The following is a 25,566-nucleotide window of genomic DNA, read 5'->3' as shown; positions in this document are numbered from 1 at the left end:
TTCATTTAGAATTACTTTGTTTCACAATCTACTTGAATTTATGATTGGAGTAAAAAGAAATCAACCAGCCATTCTAATAAACTACTGTATGGGTTACAGAATATACATTTTTTCTTATTACTTTAAACCTTAATTCTAAAGTAGAAGCAGTTTGGTAGTATTGTGTCATAACAGGATTGAAAACTTTGTCCTAATATATTATATACTTTCAATCTTAAATAGTTGATCTTCAGCTACCATTAATTTTAATAAGCGATGGAAATAATCAGAATCTCACAGGACCATCTTTTACTACCTATATTGAAATAGAAAGAATGTATAGGGTAGCAAAGGCATTGATTTATTCTTCACAAATTGTGATATTTGACTTCATGCATGACTATTTCTTTAATGAAGGTGACATCATTGAAAGAAATAATAGTGCAAATTATCTTGAATTTCCAAGTTATTACTATGTGTTTTTCCTATCTGTATCTTTTGATTCACAGCAAAATTGTCAAGGAAATTCTGTATGTAAAAGATGGACAAAGCAGAATGTTCTACATTTTTAAAAAATGCTAAAAAGCGAATCTGATATTTATGTTATGTTATGGTAAAAATCCAGTTAAAAGTATTTTTAAAAATATCCTTACGTTTGATCACACCGTTGTGTTCAATATTTAGTTCTGCTATGTATATTATTCCATGGAATGTTCATATTAAATGCAAACTAGAATATGAAAATCTGTAAACATTGGCAAAGAACTTCAGCTAAATTTAGATGGATGATTTGCAGTATCTGTTGTTTGTTCAGTTCTTTTTAGAGAGGTGGAATCATCAACCTGTTCAGCAATCTGACCTTATTTATTTCCTTCTCTGCCTAGGTTTGCAAGGCATACCAGGGGACTACATATCTCAGGGTGGTCCTATGGGTATGAGTATGACACAATCAAGTTACACTCCTTCCCAGATGACCCCTCACCCTACTCAATTAGAACATGGACCCCAATCCATTTATATTTGCCAAGTCACTCCATCACCCAGCCATGATGATGCATGGAGGATCCCTTACCCATCCTGGAATGACCATTTCAGCACAGAGCCCCACCATGTTAACTTCTATAGAACCCAATGTCGGTGGACAGCTTATGGACATTCATGCCCAAATAGTATAAAGGAACTCAAGGAAAAAAAAAAAATTTTAAAACTTGTGAACTTTGACCAGATGTTGACACTTCATACGCAATTCCAGACAGCTGTGATTATTTTTTACTTTTATCCTTTTTCATTAACAACAGAGGACCAATGGAAACAAGAACGGAAATATGAAATCATGGGCACACTGAAAAGAATTTATGCCCATGTAAAGATCCTCTGGGGAAAAAAAGACTCCAAGAGTTATAACTACTGTAGTATATAAACATAGGAACTAAGTTAACTTGTATATTTCTGTTGATCACTCCGTTATGTTGCCTCAGATAGTTTTAGAAGGAAAAAAATATCCTTGTTTTCCACACTATGTGTGTTGTTCCCAAAAGAATGACTGTTTCGGTTCAACAGTGAAGTCGCTATCCCTGAAAGAAAACAATATATTTCAGACCTCTTTGGCCAGTGAGAGAAGAACTAACCTGGAGATGAAGACAGAATCTTGCTGGATCTTCCATCATTCAGAAGACAGTTCCGTAAAGGCCTTGCCATCCCCTGGTTCTGTTCCTTCATAAATGTGTCCTTTAGTTTCAAACAGATCTTTATAGTTTGTGCTTCGTAAGCCCAAGATATTTTTGGACTCTTTTTTTCAAAGAGCCTGCTAATGAAGATTTAAAAAACAGAGCAGGAGCTTCTTTTAGTAATTCTGAGTCTTGGCTTTGGACAAGATAAATCTGAAGGTTGGGCAGCTTTCCTTAAGAAAAAAGATATTAATGGTCTTTGCACCAAACCTAGAACTCTATGATGAACTCCGAGCTTGAGAAAAAGCAAGAGAATACTGTAACAAACTTCGTACAGAGTTCAGTCTATTAATTGTTTCATGTTAGATATTCTATGTGTTTACCTCAACTGAAAAAAAAAGAATGTTTTTGCTAGTATCAGATCTGCTGTGGAATTGGTATTGTATGTCCATGAATTCTTCCTTTCTCAGCACGTGTTCCTCACTAGAGAAAAAAATGCTGTTACCTTTAAGCTTTGTCAAAATTTACATTAAAATACTTGTATGAGGACTGTGACGTTATGTTTTAAAAAAAAGTGTTAAGTCACAAAATGCGGTAATAAATATTTCATTTTTTGATTTTTTGTTAGACATTTGTGTTTTTAATGATTAGAATAATGTATTTTCTAGCGATAGCAAGAGCTATTATCTTGCATTTGTTGCATATAATAACTAAAATAAAACTTACCTAAATTTATAGGGCTTTATAATAGCAAATGAGGTTATAAATCCTTTAATGTGGTATAATATTATTAGAATTATGCGTATCCTTTATATTTAGAACTAAACTGTATATGTGTTTCCATATATGTGGTAAAAGGAAGTACATGAATAGTGAATTTTTTTTCCAGATTCTATTTCTGGCCTTAGCCTTAGTTGAACAAACCCATAACTGACTCTAATACAAAGCTTACAGACTATCATCGAGGATGAAATTATTAATGTTAGATCGTGAATGGATTTAATGTCTGATATAATTAATCACTGGAACAATTTATCTTCAGAAGCTATGGGTGCTCCAACATGGGAAGTTTTTAAGAAGAGACTGAACAACCATTTGTCTAAAATGATATATAGGGTTTCCTGCCTGAGCAGGGGGTTGGACTACTAGAAGACCTCAACTCTGTCATTCTATTCTATTCTATTCTATTCTATTCTATTCTATTCTATTCTATTCTATTCTACTCTACTCTACTCTACTCTACTCTACTCTACTCTATTCTAAGTTCCAAACCATTTTATTTATATATATTTAAATATATAACAATGATATCAAAAATAATCCTCTTTAAATGAGTAAGAATGGACAGTGGTTATCACTCATAATTATTAGGACTGTAAAAATATTTCAAAAGAATTGTTACATAATTCTACATGTTGCAAAGCACTTTTCTAGGATTTGCACAGCTCTAATAATTAGTCTGCAATTCTATGTATGTTTATACAGAAATATTCTGTGTATCTTTCTTTTAAATATGTGTGCATAGCAATGCAGGCATAGGTATCTAAAATAAATTTTAGAGTACCCAAATACAAATACATTATATGCTATATAAAGTAGGATACAACAAATACTATCAGGTGGTTGCATTTCAGCTTATTAAGGTAAGATATGATTGAACCTTTTGTTTTCCTTTACAGGATACAGAAATCAAAATAGGAAGTCTCTAATTAATGTGGTTTATGTTTTGTCCACACTAAGAAATAATGGTTCCTGGTTTTAGAATTAGCACACTAAATTATTAATGTTACTTTTTAAAGTAATGTAACACAGATAACAGTAGTTTTTCATAGGGACAATATGGGAAACTGTCCTGGCCTAAAAAAAAAATAGGCTGTACTCATGGCAGAAAAATTGATACGTTGGCTTTTTAAAAATGAGACCTAACAGTCGGAAGAAGAATAAACAGGTCTTGGTTTGTACCCATGCACATAGGGCCATGTAGCCTGCTCTCACATTGTTACTTTTTAACATGACATGATTTATTGAGACTAAGACTACAGTAAGTTTATAAGAACTGAGTGTTACTGAATTCCACGAGTGTTATGGAATTCAGTGAGCTGGAAACAAAACAGTCACATGGATCTGGAGGGGAGGAACAATCCAGCTTTCTACCCATTCCTCCACGTTTAGAGTATACATGCCATTAGGTGCCTGGTAGAAGGGCTTCATAATACAACCTCTTTTCATTGTAGGTAGATTTGCTGCAGAAAGGAATTTTTGCTGGAGCATATCTAATGTCATGAAGCAGAAAGACGACAATGCAGTTAATAGAAAAAGTGTTACAGTTAAAGAGTTCAGTGATGGCCAGAATATTTGCAAAAGTATCAGCCAGTTGCCCCACATCTCATGAGGAAAGTGAAGCAATGTGCTTCAAGTGGTATGGCACAGGCAACAGGCATACATGAACTGCTTCTTTGGCAAGTTTTTGTGCCACCAAGAAATGGGGCACCATTTGTGTTCTGCTGCACACAGGCATTTTTTCTTAACTTGATTGGTAAAAAAAATTTAATTTGATTCTTTAACATATTAAAACAATTGCAAAACAACCTTTCAGTCTTAAAGTGCTGTACAACAGAAAAGGAATATGAAATCTTACTCCGATGAGGCAGTTCATCTATACTTGAACCAAAAACAAATTCTATATTAGATGTTAAATTTAACTTTCATTTAAACCTTTATGATTCTCAGTTCTGTTATTCAGTTCTTACATTCTTAGAAATATAAACTAAGCATTAAATTATTAGAACAATACCAAAACATTTTTCTTTTTTCTTTTAAATGAAACTGAAACCAAAGGGTCGTATTTTAAATCAGATGTTGTGACTATTTTCTGACCTTGGCAAAATACAGGGTTTTCAGTGAAGATATTAAATTTTCCCAGCAAACTTACCTTTTTTTAATTTTTGTAATGAACTAAAATCTTTTTATTCCTACAGCGTCTTTTCTCTCCCTAGGTTCTAATCTGCATGAGCTATGCTGCTAGAATCTGAGCTGCACTATAATGTGAAAAGATTGTGCCATCTGAGGTTTACTATTTAGCATGGAGAGTTCTGATTTGGGTATATTTAAGAAATGTTCAGCTGTCAAAAGTGAAAGAAAATGGGAATAGTGTTTTGACAGCGGCACAGTGTTAAAGGAAATACTTTAGTCTAACTAAAATTGCTTACGTTCTGGGAAACGAAAGGTAATAGAAAATAGAAAACACCTCTTGTTTATTGGGGGGATATCTAATTTTCCATTTCCCTGAACAAACCAAGAAGACTCTGTAATCCTAGAAAAATAAGAAATGTTTGAAATTGATCCATTCTTTGTTATGGAAGATGGAAGGAATCTTGACAAGGAAAACAGGAGCTTTAACTTCTGGCTGTTTTTGGTAGACTTCTAATGTAAAAGGGAGAAATGAAATTGGTTCGGGAACACATTTTTCTTCCTAGGCAAAATTATATATTCAGTTCATGTACAAAGCAAATTGTCTATGCAGTGAATGATGTGGTGTCATCTAAAAGTTTCACCAAATAAATATTTTAAAATTTAACATTATTTCTCTGCAGGCCCCAAATTCTCCCTTAAGACCTGATGCCAGGCTGCAATGCAATTTACGTCTAAGTAGGTATGTTTGAAATAGATCTGTAAGGTTGCAATTTCCATATATTGCTAAAGAGAGCAAATGTTATGAACTTAGAAGCCCCCCCCCAAAAAAAATTGTATAGGATGTACAGCAAGGGGCTATTCTAAACCCCTAAAAGCTTTTGTGCCATGTGTGAGCACTGCTAAAAACACAAATCACGACAACATAATTCACATACAGCATCATATACAAATAAATAGCAATGAATAAGTCTAAAGCCCATTAAGGGGATGGCAAGAAGAGAAAAATCCATGACAGAAAGATCACAGTGTCTCTGAGAAGTGGCAGGATACATTATTTGGTGTCTCCCCTCCCCTTTGCAAAATGGGGAAAATCTAGTAGATCTACAAAGAAGGATTTTTCAAGCTTCCTCTTTTGTTAGGAAGACAGCCTTGGCCTTTCTTTACCTCTGTATTAGTGTAGGCCTAGGATCTAGGAGCTCTAATTCCTCATACAAATTGTGGCTTTTTAAAGAGTTGCTATTCTTTGCTTCTCCTCTACCCCACAGTCTTCTTCTGCATGTTCACTCCAAAGTAAACCTTGTCAAATTAAGTGGGTATCATTCTCAAGGCAGGAGAGTTATTAGAGTTGTAACCTGAGAAACAGACACAATTGAAGGGGGGGGAGAAGGAGAATGGGGGGGAGGCTTTGAGAGGAGTTTCTGGCCAAGTTAAGTAGGGGGAAGAAAAACCCCACAGAGAGAATAAGAGGGGACTGGGTGGAGATGTTATAAAGCAGATTTTCATATTAATAGTTTAGGAGAAGTGAGGCAGAAGAGAGGTTGGTCTTCTGGGCAGGGTCCCTGCCACAGTCATGATGGATGACCCAGGAGGAGACCTCCCCCTTCCTCAGCAGCTTTAGGAACCGAATAAACAAACACCTCCACCCTCTTTGCAGCTTCTCCATTATGAATCAATTACCTCGCGCCGCATTTTCTTATTTGCTTAAATAAAGCACTCAGAGGATTAAAGGGGGTTTCTTTTTGTGTCTTACTTAGGGAATAAATACAAAAAGTCCTCGTCGCGGTGGTAATAATAATGGTGATGATGATTTCAGGTTGAGGCACTTCGCAAAGAGCTTCGCCCGCTGAGTTATTTGCTGGATGGGAGACGCGGTTATATTGTGCAATGGCGCAACTTAAAAGAGCGCCTCTCTCGAACTAATGGGTTTTGCATTACACGCAATTACTTAGAGAAAAGCAACGTCGCCCTCGAGTGCAGGCAACCTCGTTATTTAACTCCTTGAGGACAAAGCCGCCGGGGCGACGTTTCCCTCAATAGCCAGGACTGCTGTAGCTGCGGCGACGCCGAAGCGGGAGAGGCAGAGACCCGGGGAAGAGCGCCCGGGCACAACGCCGGGCCCCCCGAAAGTTCAACCGGGAGGGTTAGCGAGTTCGTTAGGATGCAGGCGTGGAAGTTGGGGGTCTTGGCGGCGGGACGCGCTGCCTTTTCCCACTAGTAGCGAGAGCATTGGGGGCGCTCAAGGTGTTTCTATGGCTACCCCGCGCATGTGAGAGGGTTGGATGTGAGGGTGCCCGAGAGAAAAGGCAGCTCTTGGGTGATCATTTATCAATGTCACCCACATAATGATTCTCTCTGCAGCCCTCTATTGATGAGGATAATTACATTAGCTCAGAGTGACTGATCAATGAAAACCCACCAAACAAAAAACTTCTTTGCTCCCGCTTGCAATACAAAGAGAGAAGCAGAATGACAAACACCCCCCACCCCCAATCACCCAGTCACCCCTTTCCTCTCGGCCAATGGATTTCGGATAAAATAAGGAATATATATATATAGTTGCTAGTTGTTTGTTTTGACTTAAGTTACTCTGTGTGTGTGTGTGTGTGTGTGTGTGTGTGTGTGTGTGTATATATAATATATATATATATATATATATATATATATATATATATATATATATATATATATATATATATATATATATATATATGCTAGTTGTTTGTTTTGACTTAAGTTACTGTGTTGTTGTTGTTTTGTGAAAACGCTGGGCGCAGAAGGGGTGACCTCCATTGTTTTTTCCGGGCAAAGTGCCTTCCAAGCGTCCCAAGGCTCTGCGGTCTGAACCTCTTTACTCCGAAGTAAAGCCTTTGTTGGGCTTGTACTTATAAAACGAGGTGCCTGCGCGTCTGTCTCTTTTCTGTGGGTGTGCATTGGGACGGGGGGGGGGCGGTTAGTGAAGGAAGTTGGAAAGATTCAGCTCTCCCTGCGCTCGCCTTTGTCTGGCTTTGAAGCGTTCGAGGACAGAACCACCTTCGCTCTCTGATTCCACCCCCCCACCCCCCACCCCTCTTTTTTTTTTGGTTAAAGATCCGGTTGTGAGTTCACCGATGAATTGCGGGTTCAGCGGCCGGCTGGGTTTGGGGCCGGTGCAGAAGAAAATCGATATTTCTTGTATTGGATTGGAAAGTGACTGGGTGTTGTTTATACTTGTGTGTTGTTCAAGGCGTCGGAACGGTTACAGTAACGAAGCGCCTTCATCCCCGGCTTCAGCTTGGGAGCTTACCTGAAGGCAGGACTGGGGGGAGGGGGTCCCAGGGAAGCCCGCGAATTTGCTCCCGCGCCCCAGAGAGGATGTTGTGGGCCGCTTGAGGCAGCTGCCTGCCCCTTCCCCCGGACTTCCCAGCCGCCCGGATTGTGGAAGCACTGGGGCTATTTACCCGAGGAAACGTCGAAAGAATAGATTTAAGGACGAGGTCGCTTTCCTGTAAGGGTGCAAAACAACACACCTGCCCCCCCTCCCCCAAGGCTCCTTACACCCTCCCAAGGGTTGCTTTGCACAAACGTGCACGTGTCTGTATACTCCCACGTTCTGGTGGTGTATTCCAAAACGAAAGGTACCTTCCTTTTGCCAAGAGCGCTGCGACCGCCAGGAAGCTTTAGTCCCCAATTTCAAAACCGCTGGCTTGGCTGCCCTGTCCCGCGCGGAGGAGCGCGGTTGGTGGAAGTTCGTAAGGTGGTGACTGCGCCCCTGGGCTTTGAAGGGGCAGCCAAGTCAACGCGTCCTCAAGTAAGTCGGCGCGGAGGAGTTTTTCGCCCGGGATGGGAACGCGGGGCAACGCCTTTCGCTCCCTTAATCCGTTATTTCTTCCGGCCTTCCCCCTGCAAAAGGTCTCGGACTGGATCTGCGAAGGGAGGTCCGGAGGAAAGGGGTCTCGCTAGGCTGCAAGACGGGGGTGAGGGTGGTAAAACGCCACTGAGCCCGCAGGAGATTTGTTTCTGGGTAAGACGTTGTAGAAAAGATTGTACTGGTAAAGCGAGAAGTAAAAGAGGTAGGGATTAATTGGGATGGGAGTCTGGTTTGTGATTTAATTGAATTGAATTGATGGGCTGCTGAGTGCAACACACACACACACACACAGAGAGAGAGAGAGAGATGTTTCTGTACTTTAAACTTATACCCACCGGTGTAGAAAGGAGATTATCTTAGTGAGGAAATGCCACTCCGCCCCCCCCCCCAACTTTTTGTAGGCCTCTTTCTCTGCATCTTCCATCTGCTGCTGACAAGGCCCAGACCTTCTTGGCATCTCTGCTGAGCGCGCGCGCGCACGCACGCACGCACGCACACACACACACACACACACACACATTTTCAGCTAAGTAACTCTTTCCTAATTTCCCCTAGACATCCCACTGGCAGAGCTATTTATACCCACTTTCTCATAAGTAAACTAGCTGGTTTCGATGCCGAAATGCGCCTGCTTTGCCGTGTAGCCTGAAAACCAGCCTCTTCTTTCCCTCTTTTCCTTAAAGGTGCGCAAATCGACTCCGTTTGGTTGGGCAGAAATAACCGAGAAAGAAAGAAGAGGGGCGGTTCTCCTCTGTTTTAAAAGAAACAAAAGCTTGGTCGAGTTCACCCAGCAGAATAGGTTTTAAACTCAACTTTAATAAAAAAAAAAAAAAAAAAAGGGAAGCGGAGTGAGCAGACCGGTCTGCGACCCCTGTTCCCACCTCCCCCCCAAACCAATGGAGGCGACTAAATTGGGGGGGGTCCTCTCCTGAGTTGGAAAAGGGGAGCCTGCCTAGAGGACTTTTTCCTGCGGGTCTGGTTCCCTAACATAGAAACATTTTCAAATCTATGAGCCTTGAATGGACAAATACTTGCTATCAATATGGGACATGGGCCAGTAGCAAAAAAGCTTGTATGGGAACTCTGCTGAGGCGGTGGGAGAAACTAACGATGTACCGCGGGTTTGCCATTACTGGGCAAGGGAGAAAAAGAAAGAGACCCTTTCTGATTAATAACTAGCAGGGTAATGTTGAGGGCTTTTTCTGCCCGATTGCCTTTTTGAATTAGAGCCGATTTCTTCACACTTCAATAGGGCCTGTCTCCTTTAAAATGACTGACAGATCTCTCTCTTTCTCCTTTTTCTCCTCCCTCCCTTTCGCTTTCCCTGAGACTTAATGATGTAAATTTTCTAATTAGCTAAATCACGTTGCTTAGAGGCCTTAATATTTACTGGGCCAAAAAAAGGTGATAATAATTCCTGATCGAATGTCTTCAAATAGCCAAGAAATAATGTCAGGCTTTTTCTTAGGGACAAGCGGGGGGGGGGGAGAGAAAGAGGATTAAAGTGGTTGCGGAAGGGCGTTAAAATATCAGTAAAAACGTGGCTAAACTTAAGCCTCAAGCATGCTACCCCCCCCCCCCGTCTCTTCCCTTAGAAAGAAAGAAACGCTGGCTTTTATTTTTCAATCAACTAAGATTTAATTAGGAGCCCCCAGGCCGGACGATCTGATATTTTCTCATTAGTTTCCCATCAGTAATCTTGAGTGTTAGATTGGCTTAAAGGTTGTCAACATTTGACCAATTTTATTTAAGGAAAAGAAATCACGCATTATAGCTCCGGGACCTTAGATCTGAAAATAAATCCTGCCTGGATCAGCGGAACTAACAGGCGAAAAAAAAAATGTTGACAATTTATCGTTGGATTTAATAAGTTGCATAATGCCTAAGTATTCAAAGGGCGGGAAATCGGGGAGCCCCCCCCCCCAGGTCCGCTCAGCGCTTGCAGAAGTTCGCAGCAGCTGCCGCCGGGCGCGATCGGGATCCGCCTCTACCTGTCGCCACCGGGTGCGAGCAAGAGAGGGCGGAGGCGAGCTCGAGTTACCAGAACCGCAAAACCCTCGGAGGGCTTGGGAACCACAGGAGTCTTCCGCCCTCCCCGCGCCGCTCTGTCCTCCCCTCTCGCTTTCCAGCGCAAGAAAACTGAAGCTTTTTTCCCCCTCGAATCTGGCCAACGAGCTACAACGTCAGAGCGCCCCCTGGTGGCACAGGGGATTGGAGAGTCACGGGAGAAGGCTTCAGACTAAAATACACGCAAAATGCACTCGCTCCCTCCCGGACTAAACAACACCCCCCCCCCCAGCTTCAACTATCTAGGAGATTTCCTGCCTTGGCTGTTGTTGCTCGAGAGAAAGCAAGCAGGCAGCCTGCCCTATGTGGCCAGCCGGGCGCTGAGCTTCCCCCTCGGCACCGGAGGATTACAAATGCAGGGCAAATCCTTCCAAATCTCCAGATTACGTTGCCTAACTACATCCCCCAACATCCCCTGCCAAGTCTAACGGGGGGGGCGGGCGGAGGAGGAAAGGGTCAAATGGATATGGGAGGGACCTGGTTAGAGATTTGGGGTGTGTGTGTGTGTCTGTGTGTTTTTTAAGGCGTCTGTCTGAGAGGGGTTCAGGTAATGAAATTTTTAAAAACTTGCCAAAAAAAAAAAAGCCAAGATCTCCATTCAGCGAGTGGCCTTCCCAAATGCCTTTGAGAAACGTTACTTTTCCTCGGAGTTGAACGCACACCGGCCTCCTCCTAGTTGTTACCTGCTCCTGGCCCTGGGTAGAGAAAAGCAAGGTGGGGAACACGGCGCCTCCCCCCCCCCCAAGCGCCGCTTGTTTGTTCGCAATATAGAGGAAGCCCTCGTCTTTTTCCGACAGGGCTTTTTAAAGAGGTCGTCTCTGGCATAAAGGCTATACGTTTATTTTAAGGGCCCCCCTATTTTATATCATTTTATACTACTACTACGAAATGCGATAAAAAAAAATCTGCGAGGGGCCGAGAAACGTGACAGCGGGAAGCTGGCTCTCCGTTTATTCAGCGTGCGTTGGCTATCCGTTAGCTGTATGATCTTATTATAGGCAGCTGCTTGGAAACCCCATTAAGACCTCTCCCCCGCCCCCGCCCCCATCCCCAGCCCAACACAAAATAAATATCGGAAAGAGGGAAGGAAAGCTTTTGCATTCCTCAACGCTCGCCTTACTGGAAAGAAAGTAGCCCTCTTAGCTGCTCAAGAACCCACTCAGGGCCGCAGGAAGCCTAGAATGAAATAATTCCCAGTCACGTCCCCCGGGGTCGGTGTTGAAACGGGCCGATCCAGCAGCCAAAAGGGTTCGTCGTGGCCCTCGCGTCCCCCATTACTTGCCACAAATTTAGGATATTAGATTTCCAGATTAGATTTGACAAATAACCCCGCTGATGTTCCTTCGGGGCTGAAAGCCTGTCTCAGACCCCTCTTTCCAAGCACCCTTCCTCCAAAAGAGTCCTTCACGTAGACTCGAATCGAATAAAATGTAAATCAAAATCAAAGAAGTCAGTGCTGATGAAGTTTCAGAGGACGGGCAAATCCTCAGAGATCCTGGGACTTCAGAGGTAAGGAAATAGCGGGCCAAAACCCCTGGCTCTTTCTCTTCCCTAAAAGAGGGCAACCTACGAACCCAGCCGCTTTCTTGCTCCAGCAATGCTGGAGAATCCCCATCTTTGCGGGCTTAGAGACTAAGGATCTCTGGGTGTCTCTGAGCGGCAGAGGGGTTTCCTCAAATGCCTGTTTTCAAGGGATGCGGCTGAGTTGCCCCCTTTCTGGAGATGCTGCAGCTAAAAGGGAGAAGTAGCGGGCTGGAGTGGTTCAGGTTGGAAGGCGAGGGAAGGCAGCCAAACAGTTTAACGGCACAAATAAAAGCATAAATCACCTGCCTTTAAAGAGACACTCGGGCCACTGAATAAACTCAGGTACAGTTAAATATTTATAGTTTAAAGGGTTATTTTGTCTGCTTTAGGAGGAGAACCGGCAGGTTTAGTAGGTTTCAGGGTATAAAAGCGAAAGACAGACACAACAAAGCGAAGCACAAGAGATCTTCCTTTCTTCTTCATTTTTTTTTTTTTTTTGGGTGGCGGCGAAAAAGGACAAAAAGCCTCGGGTTTTATTTATTTATTTTTATGAAGTGTAGATAGGAGGAGCGGAGGAATTTATTCCAGCGGCAGAGAGAATTTCTCCCCCTTGAAACAAAGGCATCATTTCCATTGCAAATCCCCCTCCCGCCACAGAGAGCTGGGGAGGGAGCGCAAACAACAATATTTATGAGAAAGGCGCTCATAAAATTAATGTACCTTACTTTTTTAAAAAAAAAAATCAAACGCTCCCTGCCTTGTGCCACTGCTTGTCTTAACTATAATAATAATAACAATAATAATAAAGTAGGCTTTGTGACAGTCTTGTCAACATCTTAAGTAAATTATCCCAGCGATGGTCTTTAGAGGAGCAGCTCCCTTCCTTCCTAGGACACCTCCTGGTATTAATCTTAGGCCAGTTGAAGATTATGAGGGAAAGAGGCGGGAGGGCCTGGGTGTGTGGGGGAAGGGGAAATACAAGCCGCCTTCATCTCTGCCTTGGCTTGGCTTTTCCTGAGCGCGCGGCCCAGCGCAGAGGGTGGAAGGCCGAGGGAGGGCGGGGGGGGGGTGTCGCCGGGCTCAGCTATCCGGCCTGGGCGACGGTCTCTTCTGGGGCACGAGGGGGGAAGGTTGTGAGCAGGAAAAGGGAGAACAGGGGCTTCATCTGAAGACAGAAATCGGGAGGATCCGAGGTGAAAAAATGGCCCGGATTGGCGTTGGTAAAAGGCCTCCTTCCCTTTTGCGACTCCCCCTTGCATCAAACTAATTTATTTGCTATACCTTTTCACTTAAAAAAAAAAAATCACCGCGCTCTTGCAGTGCAGTTGTGCAATAAACAAGAGAATACGATCAATACGGTTAGTGTTGTCGGGATACGAACACCTCACAAAATAAAGTGCGTTGGGGAATTCTTGTTCGAATATCTCGTTTTGCTTCCTAAAAAAACAAAACAAAAAACCAAAACACCACTGTGGCTCTCTTTCTTTAATTTAACTTCAAATAGCTGGAAGATAAACTATTATTTCGGCTAGATATTTCCCAGCCACTTGGCTTTTGCACTGTCAATGGGATCCAGAATTCGATGAAAATTTTGTGACTGAATCACCGTTCTTTGTATGTTTATCGGAGACTCTGTCTTACTGAAGTTAGCCAGATCCACTTCCGAGTAAAAGTGCGGGCTAAAATAAGGCCGGGAATGTCAGAAGGCCGGGTCCCTCCTCTTGGGCTTCCAAAAGGGCTGATTTCTCTGGAAGCGCGCCGAAAGTATCAACGGCCGCCTCTGGAAGAGAAGTCGGCCAACTCCTGGGATCCGGGATAGGGCCGATAAAGAAGGAGCGGTTGGAGTTGACGCCTAGCGGTGATTGAAGACCTGGAAGGCGACTTCCTGGAACCGGCTCCGATCCCTAGGCCGGCATCCGGCACACCCGCACGAAGAAAAACAAAGCCCCGCGGCCAGGTAAGGGCGGTGCAGGCGGATCGCGCAGCCGGCCTTCCCTCCCTCCCTCCCGCCCGCCCTCGGCGCCTTGGCCTCGCCTTGACCTCAGCCGGGAGTGAGTGGAAAGCGCCTTGGCCTTGGAAGCCCCGCTAGCCGGAACTGGACCATGTCTCTCCCGAGAGGGCAGCCTCTTTCGGAGGAGGCAGATTCCGCTCGCACCCAGCGGGACCCGGAGGCAGTCCCAGTCCTTGGGTTTGATGGCCGGGCTCGGTGCTAAGGACGCACGTCCTTCCTTCTGACGAAACTGTGGCGCGTGTGATCTCCCCCACTCCTCCTTCGGATGGTACTTGAATGCAGTGGTCCTTCAAGCACAAGCACCGAGGTCTCCGGAAGCCCCTTTCTCAAAATCTGGGAAGCCCCACTCTGGACATGCTCAGAGACAAGCATTCGTAAATGGCCCCGCAGCGGAAACCAAAGCACAGCCGGTTTGGAAACAAACGCAGTGAGAGTTTTGAATCCATTAATATACCCAGAAGCAGCGTCGGGCAGGTGGCATCCAGAACACTCATAGCTGCATATAGTTTGCCTTGTGTGCTGCACCCAGCAGGGAAGTCTTATTAATGAGCTCCTCTTTCAACTTGTGCCGTAAGAAACTACTGAGGTTCACCCCTTTTCCCAAATTCTGCTGAAATAAAGGGCGCCGAGCAGTTCCCGTTCATTTAAATGGGACCCACGTTATGTCCGGTGTGCGTGGGTTTGCCTTCTGCCACTTCCAAAGCAACCTTCTCGCAAACGGGATTTCTTAAATACCCTTCCCCAGGGGTCGAGTTTTCTGTTTCTCAGGCAAAATTGAAGAATTTGGCGACAATCCAATTTAATCCCATTGGAAAGCTTCAAACAGTCGTTTACAACCAAAGGTTTGATGACCGTTGTTACCTCGATAAAACTGGCTTTTAAAACTAACAGCTTTGGTTTAAATTACTTTTTTTTTAGCAGAATGGACGCGGCTAGACGATTCGCCTTAACGTCCGGGCCACAAGCGAGCAAAATGAGCGAAAAAGCGGAAGGCAAAACCAACTGCGCTGATCTTACGTAAAGCCTCGTGGCGTCTCAGGCACCTAACCGCTCGGTTTTATTACTCATCTACTCTGAAGTAAGCCCCTGAGTATTGAAAGAGGCCAATTCCTAAGAGGGTGTGTGTGTGTGTGTGTGTGTGTGTGTGTGTGTGTGTGTGTGTGTGGCATTAGCAGCCTGCGTAGGATCGGGCTCAGGAGTAGCGCGCCTCCCCAGGAACCAAACTCTTGACCCGCGCTTTCCTTCCAGGCGCCGCCGGCTCAAAGTGAGGAAGAAATCCCCCTTCCGGCCCCTTCGTCGCCTTTGCGAGAGAAGCGAAGGCAGGGAGTCCCGCACCTCAGGGAAGCGTTGGCGGGAACCTCTTTCCTACGGGCCAAAGGAAGGGCAGCCACCTGACGTCAGAAAGCCACGTTCTTATCTGGCCAAGCGGCTCTTAGTCAAGCGACAGCTGACAGGCTCTGAAGCCTCTTCATCTGCTACCTTTGCCTGGCGACGTTTAGCTTTTCTGAGCGGAAAGAGGGAGGGATGATGATATTATTATTTATTATTATTAATTATTATTATTATTATTAATTATTATTATTATTATTATACGTTGTCGTTTCCTCTCACCTCGTGGCCAATCCCGAGCTTCCTCAGGAGATCGCGCTAGCGTCCCTCAGAGGAAGACAAACAATACACGGGTGGGAGGAAAGAGTTAAAAGGGCTCCGTTTCCCACGAGAAGTGGCGGGGGAGATGACAGGTGAGGTCAGATGCCACCTTGCTAAAAGCCCTGTTGCGCAGCGTCTGCAGCGAGGAAAGAAACGCTCGGCTTTTGTTCTAGGAAGTAGCGCCGGGGAAGCTTGGCAGTGCGAAGCCGCCTCCCGCTTTCGAGCGGGCAAAGTCGGACGGTCCCCTAAAGTCTCCTCCTTCCTCGGCAAGCGACGCGCGTCGAATGGGCCAGCCGGACTATGCTTTCCGCGTGCTAGCCTGCCGCCTCGCTCACCGGCGATATTAGGGCGCTTGCGTCGTTTGCAGAGCAGCCGGGGAGATCCAGGTCCGGGTCACTGGCTTATTCTTCCCCGCTGGTGCGGAGCAAAGGGATGACCCTGGCACGAGTTTCTCTGGGAGGCGACAGTTTGGAGCAGCGCCTCCTTTCTCGAGCCCTGCTCTGCTTCAAATCGACCTCCCAGCTTTTCTGGGGTTGGGTTTTTTTGTTTTTTTGTTTGTTTTTTTTTAAAGAGCACGGAGTGGCGTGAGACAATGAAGCAACCTTTCCATTTGAGGTAACAAGTAGCAAAAAGTACAATCAAAAGCCAAGGCGGAGCTTTGAGGTTGGGGTTAGGAGGTTCTGTCTGCCAACCGTGTGAGCAGAGGCACCCTGGAGCGCTAACCAAATTAACAAGGTGGCAATTAGAGATAATGGCAAGGCGGAAAACCCACATCCTCATAGCTGCTGGAGTAGTGAACATAAATCAAATGGAAACATGCCATGACCTTAGGAAGGTTTGCTGTGGTTGGAGTGGTGAATGTCTCTGCACTCACAATATGAATGAGGGTCTAATGGGAAACCTGAAACGCCTGGGCAGCTGGCTCTCATTCTGGGTTTAGAGAGAAGAAACACTGGTCAAGCCAGAATGACTCACCTCCATGGCTACCCACTGAGATCAGCAGCAAAGCTCTTTGCTCATGATTGACTGAGGATAGTGGTTTCTTTTTTCCCCTGATGTGTGTCAAAACCTCTAGTCAGTTTTTGAGTCCTTTCTCATCACCATCTGAACTAGTCCCAGCAATTTTTTTGGGAAGGTTTTTCCGAAGGAGTTCACTATTGTTTCCTTCCTAGAGCTGAGAAATAGAGACTGGCCTAAGATCACCCAGCTGGCTATGTGCTAAAGTGGGACTAGAATTCACATCTCCCATTTTTTATCCTGGTGCCTTAACCATTACAGTACACCAAACTGGCTCTTTTGGATTTCTACCCAGTTTCAAATCCCATCTGGGTCACAAGCACACTCTAAGTAGTGGAAGAAAGTTCCTTTGAGATCAGTGGGATTTACTCTCAAATAAGTAAGTGGAAGTGCAGCTACTTATTGTGACTGGATGATGTTTGTTGGAACAATTTGAAAATAGGAGTGAGTAGGGCTGCAACAATCAGGAAGGCCACTAGATGTCAGTCAAAAGGTGGGATTATTTTCTATTTCATTGCTGCATTCTAAACTTTTGCAGGCAAGATAGCAATTGGCATTCTATCTCATTTCTGCACCTGTAAAATAGGAATGTATGAAACTATCCAGCACTGTGGTGACCTGAAAAGTGCATAAGGAGAGTAGGATTTTTGTGGCAGATAAAGTAGGACTGTCAGTCTAACCTGCAGAATGCCAGATAATCATTATATGGTTTTTGGTACTATTTTTCTGCCTTCCAGTAACAGTTTGGACTTTTGCTACCCAGACCTTGTAGACTAGGGGTGTCAAACTCGCCAAGTCACGTGACGTGGCGTATCATGATGTATCGCGACATTTTCCCCATTGCCAGAGCTGGGATGGGCATGATGCATCCGGCCCATAGGACGGCAGTTTTGACACCCCTGTTCTGGACCTAATAGAAGGTGCAAAGATGGTCATTTTCAGAGCTCCTTTTATGGTGCAGTGATCTGTGTGAATCTTTAGTGGGAGGAAAGGAATATAACCTTTGCCAGGAGTAGCCAGCTACAGTATATTGTAACTCATGGATACCTTTATCATGCTTGCCTTGCCTTGCCTCCATTTCTGTTGGCGTCTAGTGAGGAACTGTTCTACAACATTTGAAGATAAGCTATTTCCGCCTTCTCGTGTTTAGATCTTTCTGTCTTGATTGTCTCTCATAGACTGTCTCTTGATCATAGCTGCGGTTTAGGGTTTTTTTGATGAATACATTAAAAAAAAGCAATCAACCACAAAATGGGTATAAAATATTAAATAAAAATGGGTAAACCAGGGGGGGCAAAGTTGCTGCTCCTTTTATCAAGACAATTGTTTTGGCTTGCGCATCAAGAATTCTAAGACCAGAGAAAATGCTAAGGGCCATTTTGCTGCACCCTTTCGTCCATTTTATGTGAAAGCAGCCTGAGATTTCTGTGAATGGAGCTCCTTTTAACCCAAATATCTGAAAGGCAGCTATATAGTTTAGATTTTGATAACTAGCTAGTCTGTCTAATAATTATTTCATTGTAACCTTCAATTAACTAAAATGGTTTCTGTTAATGAGAGATAATGCCTTAAATATTTATCAGCAAGTTTGCATTGCGTGGCAGTGATGCAAGCAAAGTAGTAAATTTAGTATTCATCTAGGTAGTTGAACTTCTGATATGGATTTTGCCTATAATATTTTGGTGTCTTTTCCTCCAATAAATTAAAGCAAACGTAACATAAAATAATGAACACATCTCATAATGGACAATATGCCTTTTTTTTTACAACTTCTCTAAATTTGCTATTTGAGCTGGCCTCATTCTTTTCTAATAAAAGGGACACCTTCTCCCCTTCCTTCAGTCACAGAGGGAGATACAAAGGATAATAAATTACTCTTTCAAGGAAGAAATGGGTTGGAGCTGTGGAACCCAATTCCTTTCCTGGTAGTTTTTGCACCTTTCAAAGGTGAGAGCAGGCTCCTCTCTCTCTCCTTCTGGCCAAATATCCAACTTGTCTTAAAGATGACTAATGTGTCAAGGGTGCCATTTCAGCTGATGCCTAACTGTTTAATTTTCCACAGAACCATCTACTTTATAGAGGTGTGATTCAGTTGATACATTTTTAAAATGTTTTATGTTCAGTGCTAGAACATTTATTTGAAAGTAAACTTATTGAAGTCATTTTTATTTATGTACTGTAAAAGTAGATAAAGTTCTTCAACTAGTCTTCATTTACCTTCAGTATGCATATACTGTATAGTGAGAAGTAGGTTTAAAAAGATACACTTCCTTGTAAGTATGCTATCTTGATAGCTAATGGCTTGCATATTTTGTAATTGCTATTTATCAGAGCCTCTTCAGAGATACGATTTTCTCTTTAAAATATACTTAATTTTATTAAAGTTTAAACAGGAAGATTATATAAATAATATAAGTTAGATGTAAAGTAAGAAAGAGAAAAGAAAAAAGAAATTAAAGCAAAAGCTAAAAGTGCAAGAGGGAAAAAATTAAAAGATATAAAGAAGTGGCTTTTCCTCTTCTTTACACAGTTATAAATATAATTATAAATTTACTTAATAGAAAAATGCAGGTTAGACAGCATCACCACCAGATGGATCCATAGCTGGCTGACCAGCTGTACTCAGCGTGTGGTCCTCAATGGAACCATATCTACATGGAGGGAAGTGTGTAGTGGCATGCCCAGGGCTCTGTTCTGGGCCCAGTGCTCTTCAACATCTTCATCAACGATCTGGATGAGGGGATAGATGGGGAACTCATCAAATTTGCAGACAACACCAAGCTGGCAGGAATAGCCAAGACTCCAGAAGACAGGCTTAAGATACAGGAGGATCTGGACAGACTTGAACACTGGGCACTACTAACAAAATGGAATTCAATGGTGAAAAAAGCAAGGATCTACATTTAGGCAAGAAAAACCAAATGTACATGTACATATAGGGGAAACCTTGCTCAATAGTAGTAACTGTAAGAGGAACCTCAGAGTCCTAGTGGACAATCACTTAAATATGAGCCAGCAGTGTGCTGCAGCTGCCAAAAAGGCCAACATAGTGCTGGGCTGCATTAACAGAGGGATAGAATCAAGATCACATGAAGTATTAATACCACTTTACAATGCCTTGGTAAGGCCACGCTTGGAATACTGCATCCAGTTTTGGTCACCACGATGTAAAAAAGATGTTGAGACTCTAGAAAGAGTACAGAGAAGAGCAACAAAGATGATTAGGGGATGGAGGCTAAAGCATATAAGGAACGGCGGCTGGAATTGGGTATGTCTAGTTTAATGAAGAGAAGGATGAGGGGGACATGATAGCAATGTTCCAATATCTCAGGGGCTGCCACAAAGAAGAGGGAGTGAAGCTATTTTCCAAGGCACCTGAAGGCAGGACAAGAAGCAATGGGTGGAAACTAAGCAAGGAGAGAAGCAACCTAGAACTAAGGAGAAACTTCCTGACAGTTAGAACAATTAACTAGTGGAACAACCTGCCTCCAGAAGCAGTGAATGCTCCAACACTGGAAGTTTTTAATAAGAAACTGGACAGCCATTTGTCTGAAGTGGTATAGGGTTTCCTCCCTGAACAGGGGGTTGGACTAGATGACCTCCAAGGTCCCTTCCAACTTTATTGTTATTATTATTACTTCTTACACTAAGGTTATATAACATGACTCTTTTCTTTCTATAACTTATCCTGTTTAATCATGAAGACCATAAATCATAAGTTCATTTTCCTGTTTTATGCAAAAATCCATAAGGAGTTTCCAGTCAACAATAAATGTACCGTATTTTCCGGCGTAAAAGACGACTGGGTGTATAAGATGACCCCCGACTTTTGAGAAGATTTTCATGGTTTAGATTAGTGGTTCTCAATCTTTCTAATGCCGTGACCCCTTAATACAGTTCCTCATGTTGTGGTGACCTCCAACCATAAAATTATTTTCGTTGCTACTTCATAACTTTAATTTTGCTACTGTTATGAATCGTAATGTAAATATCTGATATGCAGGGTGTATTTTCATTGTTACGAATTGAACATAAAGCATAGTGATTAATCACAAAAACAACATAGCAATGCTCGCTGGAGAAGCTTACTCTTCCTTGCTCAAAAATGTTGGGAGGGAGGGAAGGGGAAGGAAGGAAGATTGAAGGGGAAAGGAAGGAAATGGAGAAAGAAGGAGATTGAAGAGGAAAGGAAGGAAGGAAGGAAGGAGAAAGAGATTGAAGGGGAAGGAATGGAGATGGAGATGGAAGGAAGGAAGGAAGATTGGAGGGGAAAGGAAGATTGAAGGGGAAAGGAAGGAAAAAAGGAAGATTGAAGGGGAAAGGAAGGAGATGGAGAAGGAAGGAGATTGAAGGGGGAAGAAAGAAAAGAAAGAAGGAGAGAGAAATTGAAGGGGAAGGGATGGAGATGGAAGGAAGGAGGGAAGATTGAAGGGGAAAGGAAGGAGATTGAAGGGGGAAGGAAGGGAGATTGAAGGGGAAGGGATGGAGTTGGAGATGGATGGAAGGAAGGAAGGAAGATTGAAGGGGAAAGGAAGGAGATTGAAGGGGGAGGCGCTGCGAAGGATGCACAAGCAGCTCCGCACAATTGCCCGGGGAGGGGGAGAGGCTCTGGCGGAAAGCCTGGTGGAGAGCCAAGCGACAGCACACCCTCACCAGCAGCCCCCCCCAGAGGAATAGCCCCAGGTGTGGTCCGTGCTGAGCAGCACAGCCAAGGATGTGGCAGCTGAGCAGTAGGGATAAGACTCTGCCCTTGCGCCCCATTGTGTGCAGATGATGCTGCAGGGCACGGGCGGAGGGCATGGCTGCCATGGTGCTGCTGGGCTGCTTGGGGAATCTGGGGCAGGCCATGGAGGCAGTGGGTGGTGCTGCAGGTAGGCAGGTGGGGGCAGGGGCAGGAGAGAGCGGGGAGGTTTTTGGCCTAAGATATATTAATTATAATCTTTTCTGACTATACAAATGTACTCAAAGACATTAAAGGATGCTGTTGTAGTGCTATTCACATAGTAATGTTTTTATTTCTTCTGGTCAGTTGTGTCCAGTTCTCAGAGACTCCCTGGAGAAGTCTCTGCAGTTCTCTTGGCAAGGTTTTTCAGAACTTGTTTGCCATTGCCTCCTCCTTCCTAGGCTGAGAGAAAGTGAACGGCCCAAGATCACCCTGCTGGTTTCATCCCCAAGGACAGTGATGGCAAACATTTTAGAGACCGAGTGCCCAAAAACCTCCCCGCTCTCTCCTGCCCCTGCCCCCACCTGCCTACCTGCAGCGCCACCCACTGCCTCCATGGCCTGCCCCAGATTCCCCAACCAGCCCAGCAGCACCATGGCAGCCACGCCCTCCGCCCGTGCCCTGCAGCATCATCTGCACACAATGGGGTGCAAGGGCAGAGTCTTATCCCTACTGCTCAGCTGCCACATCCTTGGCTGTTCTGCTCAGCACGGACTACACCTGGGGCTATTCCTCTGGGGGGGGCTGCTGGTGAGGGGGCCATGGGGGAAGCCGGGGCTGTGGCAACAGCACAAGTGCCCACAGAGAGGGCTCTGAGTGCCACCTCTGGCACATGTGCCATAGGTTCTCCACCACTGCCCAAGGAGCATCAGGTTCTACTCTGATTCCTCAACCACTACATCAAAACCACTCTCACTAACAACACGTATAATTTTAAATTGCATATATTTATATTGTCTAAAATTTGGATTTTTTGAAAAGGAAATAGAAATGGACACAATTTTTACCAATGGGTCTCCCCACTACCATCTTGGATAAATGCCAATAATAATACTTTACAATAAAGCATTCTTTATCCTAAAAAGCTAAATTAACTTGTGTTTGATAGAAAATGGTTTAATAAGGGATTTGAAGTGGCAATACAAATATGTGACTTTGAATAATACCCTTTTTTTAAAAAATGGACAATTACCATATGTTTTTCATTCTCCATATCTTTTTTTTAAACTTACAACACCATTTGGTTTTTTTCTTTTGAAATGCTGTAAAATGATATCTCCTTTGAACCGAATATCTTACATAATTTCTACTTGACTATGAGATGAAGATTGTGGACTGTACCCTTTTTAAAATTTAAACAATTGCCCAGCTGGAATATTTCTTCTGAGATGTGGAAAGTAGAAATGTTGACAAAGCAAAATAACATTTCTAAGTGTATACTGTATTGGATGAGAAACATGCTTTTAAATTACAAATGGAAGTTTCCCTCTTAGATATATTTTTCTCCTGAATCAGGTGCTTTTGTTTGTTTGAAAACAAGAACAGAAAATAATATACCAATGAGGCTTAAATGTAATACACTACAACAGTGATGGCGAACCTTTTAGAGACTGGGTGCCCAAATTGCAACCCAAAACCCACTTATGTATCGTTGGTTGCCGGGTGGGTGTGGCCCATTGGGTGGGCGTGGCCCATTGGGTGGACGTAGCTGCAGTGGTAATGGAGGCCTTGGTGAGACTAAAAAGTTCAATCAATCAATTCCAACTTTGCGAGAACTTTTATTTTCCTGCGAGAAGTTGAAATTGATTGATTGATTGAACCTTTTTTTTTGCACACAGCAGAGGCCTAAAGCCAAAAGGTTTTATAAAACCCAGCTGAAGGGCTAGGATTGGGGTGACGGTGCGCGTGCCCACAGTGAGGGCTCTGTGTGCCACCTATGGCACGCCTGCCATAGGTTGCCACCACTGCACTGCAATATTGTGTATAAATATACCGATTTCAGGATTTAGACTACTTTACTGGCACTCTCTACCATACTGGCACTTTCCTTTCAAAATTCAATCAACTAAGGCCCAACAAACCTGTTGCACTGTGTTAAAATCTTTGAGGTTAATTCAGTATAATTCTTTCCCTGTTGCTTAACTGTTGCCTTGATATGTAACCTTCTTCAGCTTTCACCTCAATTGCCTAATCTCTTGTCTGTAGTCTTTTCTGTCCCACATTACAATTTGTATCCCTATAGCCGCTATATTATTCACATTAATACATATGTCATTATTTGTTTTCTGCTTTGTCTAGAAAATTTGCTGCAGTGGTTTTCTCAGACCATATTATTCTTTGCTTTTCCTACTCACTCCTTTGAATTCCTTGTCCCTACATCATTTTTCCTCTTGGTTCTCAGTGAGGAATTTGCTTATTTAATTTCTAACCTAGAAATTAGACTGAAAGGTTATTGATAGACTGGTGATCATTAAAATGATTTGCTATAAAGTGGCAAGAATTTCTGAATACCAATTGATGTACAGAAGGAACAATAATATGTCTACCTGCTGTGAATTATTTGCTTAAATGAAAAAACAAAAATGATGTAGGGGAAGAAACATAACCAGAAATAGATATTTGTATGGTAGGTTTGTGACTTCTGATAACAGAAATCCATGGTTTGAGTATTCTTGCCTTGTGGAACCAGCAGGATATTTGGATTCTGTAAAAAAAAAGTACACCAATCCCTTTAAACCAAAAATGTTCTCACTTCAACACTCTATTCTGCATTTATTTATTTGTTTATGTATTTATATCAGGGTGGATAATAACTGATGATTTTTTAAAAAAAAATTGGATTTTTTTTTATTTAAATCGTTTTTTATTTAAATTGGATTTTTTTATTTTTATCAAATTTATTTTAATAAAATGCTTTTGGAGTAAAAATCTATCTAAATATAGTTTTCTATTTAAGATACATTAATAATTTAGTTTATTTAGCATGAATGGAGCTTAGTTATGTAGCAGAAGGCTATATATTCTGGAATATTTACATTTTTGGTAAACTCATTCAATGAATCCAAACTCTGCAAGCTTAGATAACATGCACTGCATTTATGCATTCCCACAATAGTAATCATGAGATAAATCATAAAACAAAGTTCAGGAATATTCCTTTATCCCATTGTTTTGCAAATCTATGTACACTACAAATTGTATGATTGTTTGAAGAGAATGCATCAGTACCAGGCTCTAAGTGTTTTAATTAAATAAAAGAATTTGAGTAGTTTTCCAAATACTATATGTGTAATTAGCCTATTAACCTAAAATCGGTTCTGATATCGCTGCTTTACTAACCTGATAGCTTATTATTCTAAAAAGGAAACCTTCATTTTGTTTGCAAATAATAATATTAAAGATTCTAACTACCAACAAGAATGAGTCCTTACATTTAAAGAGCACCTATCATTTCAGATCCATCATGGCAGCGCCTGTTAGCAGGCATCCACTCACCTGCTGCCCACCACATCCCTCTCCTTGTTGGGTGGCATCACCAGCTGTCCCATTAAAGTGAATGGGACTGTCGGTGAGTCAACAGTGGGTCAGAGGAGGAGCTGCTGCAGGACAGAGATGACAGTTGCTCTTTAAAAATTATGATTTAAATCAATTTGATTTAAATCAAGCCTTTTTACTTGATTTAAATAAAATCCACCCTGATTTATATCTTACCTTTATTATTTTTACACATAACTCAAAGTGGCGAAATATCCAACACACTTTCCTCCCTCTATTTTCACTGCAACAACAATCCTGTAAAGTGAGTTGGGTTGTGAGAGAGTGACTGGCCCAAAGTCATCCAAATGATTTTCATGGCTAAAGCAAGACTTGAACTCACAGTCTCCTGCTTTCTAGCCTGGTGCCTTAACCAGGCTAGAAAGCACTCCAGAGATTCAAAGAAAAGACTCCAGAGATTCAGCTGCATACAACTTCCTGATATGCATCAATCCTATATTTTCTTTATCTAACTCAGACAGCCTTCTTGCCTCTCTTCTCTTGATTTGAACTCTTAGTTTGTGAGCAAATTTACTGTTGAACCTACTAGGAACTCTTGTATTATTATTATTTTACATATTGTCACAGGTCCTTATGAAATGTGAAAGTCAGGCAGTTGGTTATCATGGAAAAC

General features: G+C 42.8%; 1 protein-coding gene across 5 annotated transcripts in view; it reads left to right on the top strand.

Moving 5' to 3' along the window:
- MEIS2 (Meis homeobox 2) overlaps positions 1-1,151 on the top strand; it is a 243,218-nt gene extending 242,067 nt beyond the window's left edge. For all 5 annotated transcript variants that reach the window (XM_039347330.1, XM_039347328.1, XM_039347326.1 and 2 more), the window contains one exon: positions 864-1,151. The gene's annotated coding sequence lies outside the window, so the exon portion shown is untranslated. The remainder of the gene's footprint in view (positions 1-863) is intronic.
- Positions 1,152-25,566: the final 24,415 nt, after the last annotated feature.

This window comes from Crotalus tigris, unplaced genomic scaffold (genome assembly GCF_016545835.1).
Source record: "Crotalus tigris isolate CLP2741 ecotype Arizona unplaced genomic scaffold, ASM1654583v1 scf7180000018064.1731613, whole genome shotgun sequence".
NCBI classification, from domain to species: Eukaryota; Metazoa; Chordata; class Lepidosauria; order Squamata; family Viperidae; genus Crotalus; species Crotalus tigris.
The sequence above is the reverse complement of the archived record's forward strand: the minus strand, read 5'-3'. Positions and strand labels throughout refer to the sequence as shown.